General features: G+C 45.3%; 2 pseudogenes; one reads left to right on the top strand and one right to left on the bottom strand.

Annotated features, from left to right (window-relative positions):
* Window positions 1-3391: 3391 nt before the first annotated feature.
* Window positions 3392-3509, bottom strand: LOC136633774 (5S ribosomal RNA; annotated as a pseudogene).
* A 1989-nt stretch (window positions 3510-5498) lies between these two features.
* On the top strand, window positions 5499-5615 carry LOC136633835 (5S ribosomal RNA; annotated as a pseudogene).
* The last annotated feature ends 2341 nt before the right edge of the window (window positions 5616-7956 follow it).

Raw genomic sequence — 7956 nt, 5'->3', positions numbered from 1 at the left:
TTAGTAGGGCTGACCTACTCCACATCCCATTGGAGGATGTGGGCCTCCTTACTGGGGGCAAGGTGTGCCTTGTTAATTGTCCCAAAAACCGATGATGCGCCTTGACCATTTTAGCACCTTGTCAGGATGCCGTGAGATGATAAAGGTTGAAGACGGCTGTTCTAGTGATGGAAGGTGACAGAATAACCAGGGTAATATGCCATTGGGGCAAAAGCTTAAAAGCCACACTGCTCAAGCATAAAGGCATACAGAATAGAAAGGCTGTTTTGATTTAGAAAAATCATAGTCAGTTTCACAGAAAAAGCTGCTTGAAAGACTCATTTTAGAAAGCTGTTTTGCTAGTTTCACAGAAGCTGAGACCTTGGAGCCTCAAAGGCCGTGCCATACACTTTGGAATTTGGAAAAGGGAGTCGTATCTAAGGCAAAGATAGATAGGCTTCATCATTGGCAGAAGTACACGACTCGCCGAGGACATCACAACGCTGAGAAAACACATATATGCAACAATTGTAGTCATTAGAAGTAAGTTTTAGCTGCTGGCTTATCAGTTGGAAATGCTTCTTGGCAAACTAATATAGCGTCTAGCTAGCTAACCATAGACACCTGCAAGAGACAAATTTAGAAGACAGTACACATTTTAATTGAATAAAACAAGAGCCTTCTTGAGAATCAGAAAACTTCTGCTTGTAGTCTTTGTTTGAATTGCAATAGAATTAGAGGTAAACCATAGGGGACCAAAAGTTACTTGAAAAGTTTAAGAGAATCATAAGAAGTTGGCTGAAGCCTTACACTTCAGAGGGGGCGAGGCAACCACTAAAAGGGAAGAAAGAAGTCACTTCTTGGCAAAGATACACACCACTATACCCCTTAATAGGTAACTGGTCACAATAGTCATAAAGAAATAATTTTAGTGACATGGTTAAAGGAAGTTTAAAGGACTTTGCGTCGCAGAGGTTGGTAGAGGGCCCCACAGTGTCTTGCTAAAACAGGAGAAGGAATGGAGGAGAGATAAGACAGGAGGCTTAAGCAAGGCCAACCCAAGAGTCTGAAGGGAATGTATGCCAAGAAATGGGTTTGAAGTTCTGCCAAGAGGGACAGTCCTGGATAAAATAATGTTATAGCATCCCCTGCTGGTTCTTGAAAATTTTGTAATACAATATATATAATTGTTTAATTTTACCTTATTTGGAAACCTGTAACTTGAAGCTCACCTATCAAGTTTCTCTATGGCTGTCTACAGCCTATTAAGAATTAGCCCCATCTATGATGTCAAACTTCAACCAATGGGAAGTTCAAATCTTCAAACAAAGAATCCAGAATGTTATAAAGAGTTTGGTTAACATTGATACTGGCTCTCAATGCTTTGGACATTAGTCCCATGAGATGCCCGTTGCTGGCAACGAAGAAAAGCTTGCAAACCATCACCCTTGAGTACTGAGTCTTGCTTTTTAAGACCTTGCAACACTAGGAAGTTGGATGATCTTTGAAAGATTCACCTTCCATGAATTTGTCTAACCCATCTATGCTAGAAGCCATCACCTCATCTCACAGTCATGAACTCCATACATTATATGCTTAATGGAGTGCATAGCTAATTTATAGACTTCACTGTCATTCATGGGGATGGCCATTAGCTAAGATATCTTTTAAAGGGGGGTAAATTCATAGACGCAAGTCAATTAATGTCCACTCATCCTGGTGGTTACCTACCTCTAAGAACATAAGAACAGCCCCACTGGATCAGGCCATAGGCCCATCTAGTCCAGCTTCCTGTATCTCACAATGGACCACCAAATGCCCCAGGGAGCACACAAGACAGCAAGAGACCTGCATCCTGGTGCCCTCCCTTGCATCTGGCATTCCGACATAACCCATCGCCAAAATCAGGAGGTCACACATACACATCAAGGCTTGTAAACCGTGATGGATTTTTCCTCCAGCAATTTGTCCAATCCCCTTTTAAAGGCGTCTAGGCCCAATGCCATCCCCACATCCTGTGGCAAGGAGTTCCACAGACCAGTTCCTCTGAATACCAGTTGCTGGTATGTGGCAGTAGGAGAGGTCTGGCCAACCACTATGAGATGAAGCTGGTAGAAAACCAAGTCAGTTCAGGAACCAAGTGATGCTCATGCCTGCCCAAGCCAGCCCCCAAATGCCGCCTTCCTCCCTGATCCCAAAGCTAAAAAAAAATCTCACATACAACCCCATTCTCTCCCTAGGTGGCTAAAGCATGAACTGAGCCACCTGCCCCATTCCCTAACCTTCTGCTTCAGCTGCCCTGGGGCAGCCTTCTCACTCACCCAGATCCTGGTGGAAATGCAAAGCAGCCGAGCATGGGCAGAGTTTTTTTTCCCCCTAGAGGAAGGAGAGGGCCACTGCTGCCAAAATCCTCTTCCCGCTTTCTATGAGCAAGAACAAAGGGAATCAGTGCATAGATTGGAGCCAGTAGCGTAGCCAAAGCTGGGGGGTGTGGTAAGTACTGCAGTCACCACAACTCATGTAAACAGCCCCCCCAAAAAAAACTTGTTATCAGAGGCATTCCAAACAGTGACAGCAACTCGACTATGCTGCTGAGTGGAGCATCTCTGTGGGTACGAGGGGACAGCAGGATGACACTGGGTACAGCACCCCCTACTTCATTTCCCATCCCCCCAAACCTGCCGCTTGACACAAGACCTAAAGCCCACATAATCCGCGGGCCAGCCCTGCTGTAACATAATGACAGTCTGTTACGTAATGACGTTCTATAGTGACAATCAGAAGAATGGTGGCTAGTGGAGACAGTTGTCCCATTTGGTCTAAAGTGGTGCGGTCCACTCCTGCTGCCCCAGAATTCCCCCATGCACCCCACTTTCTGCTGCATGAACGGACCAAATGTCAGTCCATGAAACTCATTTTGGTGGGGGCCTTATGGGCGGTGATGGGGGGCTCTGTTGTTCCCAAAATGTTAAATGCCACACTTTTTGGTGCATTCTGGGATGCAACAGGGTGCCTGGCACTAATCAAGCTCTTAGAAATATCTGTGTTTCAAGCTGAAGGAAGAATGGGGGGGGGGAACCATCTCTGCAACCAACCCCTGGATTCACAGATTTTTTTTGGGGGGGGGGCAGGGAGGCTATTTGCAATTGTTTGGTTGGCAACCTTCAGTCTCGAAAGACTATGGTATAAGCCTATAGCACCCAGTATTCTCAGGCGGTCTCCCATCCAAGTACTAACCAGGCCTGACCCTGCTTAGCTTCCCAGATCAGACGAGATCGGGCATGGAAAGACTATGGTATAAGCCTATAGCACCCAGTATTCTCAGGCGGTCTCCCATCCAAGTACTAACCAGGCCTGACCCTGCTTAGCTTCCGAGATCAGACGAGATCGGGCATGGAAAGACTCTGGTATAAGCCTACAGCACCCGGTATTCCCAGGCGGTCTCCCATCCAAGTACTAACCAGGCCTGACCCTGCTTAGCTTCTGAGATCAGATGAGATCAGACATTTGCAGGGTAACAAACTGGATATGACCCCCAAAGACTGGCAAAGAACTTGCCAGGAAAAATCAACTCAGCACTATTGGAGATGATGACTCCATACTTGTGTTTTCCGCAGCTCAAAAAAAGAATATTGAACTCCTCCCACAGCAGTTGCCTTCAGCGCCGAAAGGGTTAAGCAACCTATTGTAGGAACACTCTCAGAAATATTCCTTTCCCCTAAATGGAAGCAGCAGCCATGCTAATTAGAAAAGTCAATCATACCCAGCAATATTAATTCCATATTCATAGCTTTCAAATTAATATGAAAATGTTTTTAATTGTCCTGTTAGTGAGTTTCCTTACAAAATGACTTTCATATGGGAGAAAATTAAATTTGATAATAAGCTTAGAGGAAAAGCTGACAAGATGTTACAGACACTCGCTTGAACCAGTGGGTTCTGCTAAACGATAAGAGATGTGCGTTTAACAGTGACATAAAGCTGATTATTTTGCTCATTTTGTCATGCAGCAGTAAGGAATTGTGTCCTTTGCACTGCTAACTTGTTAATTCATTTGGGGTTCTTGTTTTTAAACTTATGGTGCCATGATCTCATAGGCTGCATGGTGATCACCGATTCAAAGTCGCTATCGTGGCCCTGATCTCAAGCAACACGCAAGGTTGGGACCCAGAGTAGGAGGAACTTTACAGCCAGCACACCAGCCGATGGATGGTGTGGCCTGGAGGTTAAGCTGTTGCCTTGCCCGAAAAAGCTAAGTGGGAGTAACCCTGGCTGGAAGATAGAGTGACACAGCTGATAAGCTGTGAGAAATTCATAGACCATTCATTGTAAAAACTCCATTTATTTAAAAAAAAAAAAAAAAGTTTGGGCCCCATGTGCACTCTCAACTCATGCAGTCAGACCTGTCGCCTCTCCCCGTCACCTCATGTTGAATGAATCATAGAACCCTCCCCAATGCCCTCCTGCCCTGTACATTTTGGGAACAGAAAAGTGATCTTACCCACAAGCAACTTTTATATAGTCCCACCTTAGTGTTTGTCCTTAGTCCCACCTTAGAGGGGAGCGGAGAGGCTTGAAGCCGTCCCAAACGTCCCAGGAACAGGGGTTAGGATTCAGCATAAGTGATGGATCCCAGCCTCACCTCCTGCTCCCTGCCCGCCCGCACCCAGGACAGCCCATCACCCACCCTCCCATGCCCAGGAATGCCTCACTCCCACCTCCATCTCACCTTCTCCCTGCCCACCCCAGAGCCTTGCGTCAGCCCAGCCGGGCTGCCACAGAGGCTGGATTTAGCCTTACTTGGCTTACTCCCAAGGAAGCGCAAACGTGCTTTAAAAGTTTACAATAAGTTCAAAAATTATTTAAAATAAAGAAGACTCCTCACCCTCTGAAGCAGTTGCTGATCTGTTTAAAAAAAATTCCCCAAACAGGCTGCAGTCCTATCCACACTTACCTGGGAGTAAGCCCCATTGACTATCATTTTTAAAAGCATATACATAGCAGCCTGTTGAAAGTACAGATCTATAACATTTCCCCAAATGCAGTCACATACCGTGGCAGTATTGAGTCTAATATATTAAAAATAAAATACACATTGAAATGAATGGGGACTCACTTGAAATTAGCTTGCAACCCACCTAATGGGTCCCGACCCACAGTTTGAGAAACACTGCCTTAGACGTCTGTGTCGGTCCACAGAAAAAAAATAATCCAAAAGCAAAAATCAAAGTCTTTATTAGGACCAACGACCATGACACAAACGCCTCTGTAATTGTTCTGCTCTGGGGATCCCCCTGTAAAATGTTTGGGGATCATTGGGGCTGGAAAATAAGGTGAGCTATGAGATTTGTGCCAGAAGCCTTGCAACGGGGTCGTGAGTGTAGACAACAGCACCCTCTGCAGGATTTGACTGCTGGCTGCTCCCAAGAAAGTTGCGGGAAAGCAGTACCGAAATACTGTTCACAAGGAAGCAGGGAATTGGCCAGAGGGGAAACACAGGTGATTAGTAAGATAACCAAGATGGCAATTGTTACCCTGCACATGCCTGATCTCATCTGATCTCGGAAGCTAAGCAGGGTCAGGCCTGGTTAGTACTTGGATGGGAGACCGCCTGGGAATACTGGGTGCTGTAGGCTTATACCATAGTCTTTTGAGACTGAAGGTTGCCAAACCAACCAAGGTGGCAAAAGACCACTCAAGGGAGGCATGGACATTACTGAAAAGCAACATGAATTATTTGCACCCAGCATGCAGCATTATAGAACAGCATGGTTTGGAACCCTATTGGGACTCTGGCATTAATTCATAGATTATATGTTTTAGGGTGCAGTCCTAACCCCTTCCAGCACTGACATAAGGGCAATGCAGCTCTCAAGTAAGGGAACAAACATTCCCTGACTTTGAGGAGGCCTCCGTGAGTGACACCCAACTGCAGGATGCAGCACATGTCCCATTGGCACCGCTATGCCAAGTGCTGGAAAGCACTGACATAAGGGGTTAGGATTGCGCCCTTAATCTACCTCCAAGAAGCCAAGAGTGGCATATGCAGTCCTCCCACTACAGGAGAGGAGATAGTGCACCAAAGCTAGGAAGATGACCAAGGTTGCCATTAGGTTGCACTCCCATACACACTGTGACATGGGACTAAGTGGCATTGAACTCAAAGGGGCCTATTGGTAAGTAGACGTCACCCAGTGTGGGAGGCCAGCACAATCACCCCTATGATGGACCTCCTATATAGTGGACAGGGCAACGCCCTTGGCAGTGGGCACGGTGATGTAACATCACCCACTCCCACTGGTTTTTTGGGCTATAACTTTTGATTAAGTAGAGATATTGAACGCGGTTTGTTTCATTGCGTTCTGCATGAAATTGCACATTGATTGATATATAACATGATGGTATTATTTGAAAATACAAAGATTTAAAACATTTTGGTGGGTAGTGGTGTCACCCCACCCTGTGCGCATCACCCTGTGTGGCCCACACACACACCCCCGCACCTCCTAGCAAAGCCACTGCATTCTCTGTACTCTCCACTGCAAGTGTGGTGTTGTGTATTGCATTGCCGCTAGCAAGAAATGTGTAAGTGGAAGGCAAAAGGGAGGTCTACTCTGATTTTAAACAAGGGTGAATGGAGCTAGTCTGACTGAAGCTAGTCAAAGCTAGTTTGACTGAAGTTAATACTTTTCCTCCAAGGGAGTCTTTTGGCTGCTCCTGGTTGCAGTTCAGTAACAAAAGGTTAATTGCATTAGATTAAAAAAAAAAAATCTTTATCCGTTCCTTGGGACAACGATTGTCATTATACAGATGAAGGAATAATCGACTTATTTCTGCCTTCTTGCCTAGATCTCTTTTCTCTCCTTCAGCATGATTAATGGCCTATGAAAATTACAGAACTACTATTCCCGTATGCTTTTAGTATACTTGTAACAATAGCATACTTTTAACAAGCTACTATGTATACAGTGTATAGTGTATGGGACTATATAGTCCTATATAGGAATGATCCCCTGCTAACTGGGCAAAACCAAGCAAGAATGAAACTTCCGTGCTACAAAAAGTTAGTTGTGACAAAGCACCATTGAAATCCATGGGACAAGATAGTGGCTTCCTTTAGCGAGGTTCCCTGCTCCCTGTTCCCCGGGCTACAGTCCTAACCACACTTTCCTGAGAGTAAGCCCCATTGAACAAAACAGGGCTTACTTCTGAGTAGATCTGGTTAGGATTGTGCCCACAGACTGTGCAGGGTGCAATTAAATTACAAGTAGTTGAGTGTACTGGTTAAACTGGTTTCTATTTTGCTGGTACCCCCTGCTAACTGGGTAAGAGGCACTTTTTCAAGTGGGTGCTCCTCTTTTATTTAGCAGGGGGAGAGTAACTGGCCCTCCTCACCCCAGCAGTATCTTTTCTAGTGGCTGTTTGCTGGTGTTCTTTTGCATCCTTTTAGATTGTGAGCCCTTTTGGGACAGGGAGCCATTCGTTGTTTGTTTGATTTTCTCTGTAAACCGCTTTGTGAACTTTTTGTTGAAAAGCGGTATATAAATACTGTTGTTGTTGTTGTTGTTGGTAGTCAAACTGCGGCGGTTTATCAATCACCACCACCACCGCTTTCCATAAGGGAAAGAATGTAAACGATGATTAAGCAATTCATTGTTTAAATATCCTCCTGCACTAGGAAAGAGGAAACTGACAGCCCAATCCTACACAAGCTTTCCTGGGAGTAAGCCCCATTGACTCTAGTGGGACTTACTTCTGAGTAGACATGCATAAGATTGGGCTGTAAGTTTCCATGTCAATTGTCCCAGTGAGAGTATAGCTTCCTGCCACAATTTCAATACAGTATAGACCAGTGTTTCTCAAACTGTGGGTCACGATCCACTAGGTGGGTCGCGAGCCAATTTCAGGTGGGTCCCCATTCATTTCAATATTTAATTTTTAATCTATTAGGCTTGATGCTACCACGGGATGTGGCTG

The sequence above is a fragment of the Tiliqua scincoides genome, chromosome 13 (genome assembly GCF_035046505.1).
Source record: "Tiliqua scincoides isolate rTilSci1 chromosome 13, rTilSci1.hap2, whole genome shotgun sequence".
In the NCBI taxonomy this organism is placed as follows: Eukaryota; Metazoa; Chordata; class Lepidosauria; order Squamata; family Scincidae; genus Tiliqua; species Tiliqua scincoides.
This window is presented reverse-complemented; position numbering and strand designations above follow the sequence as displayed.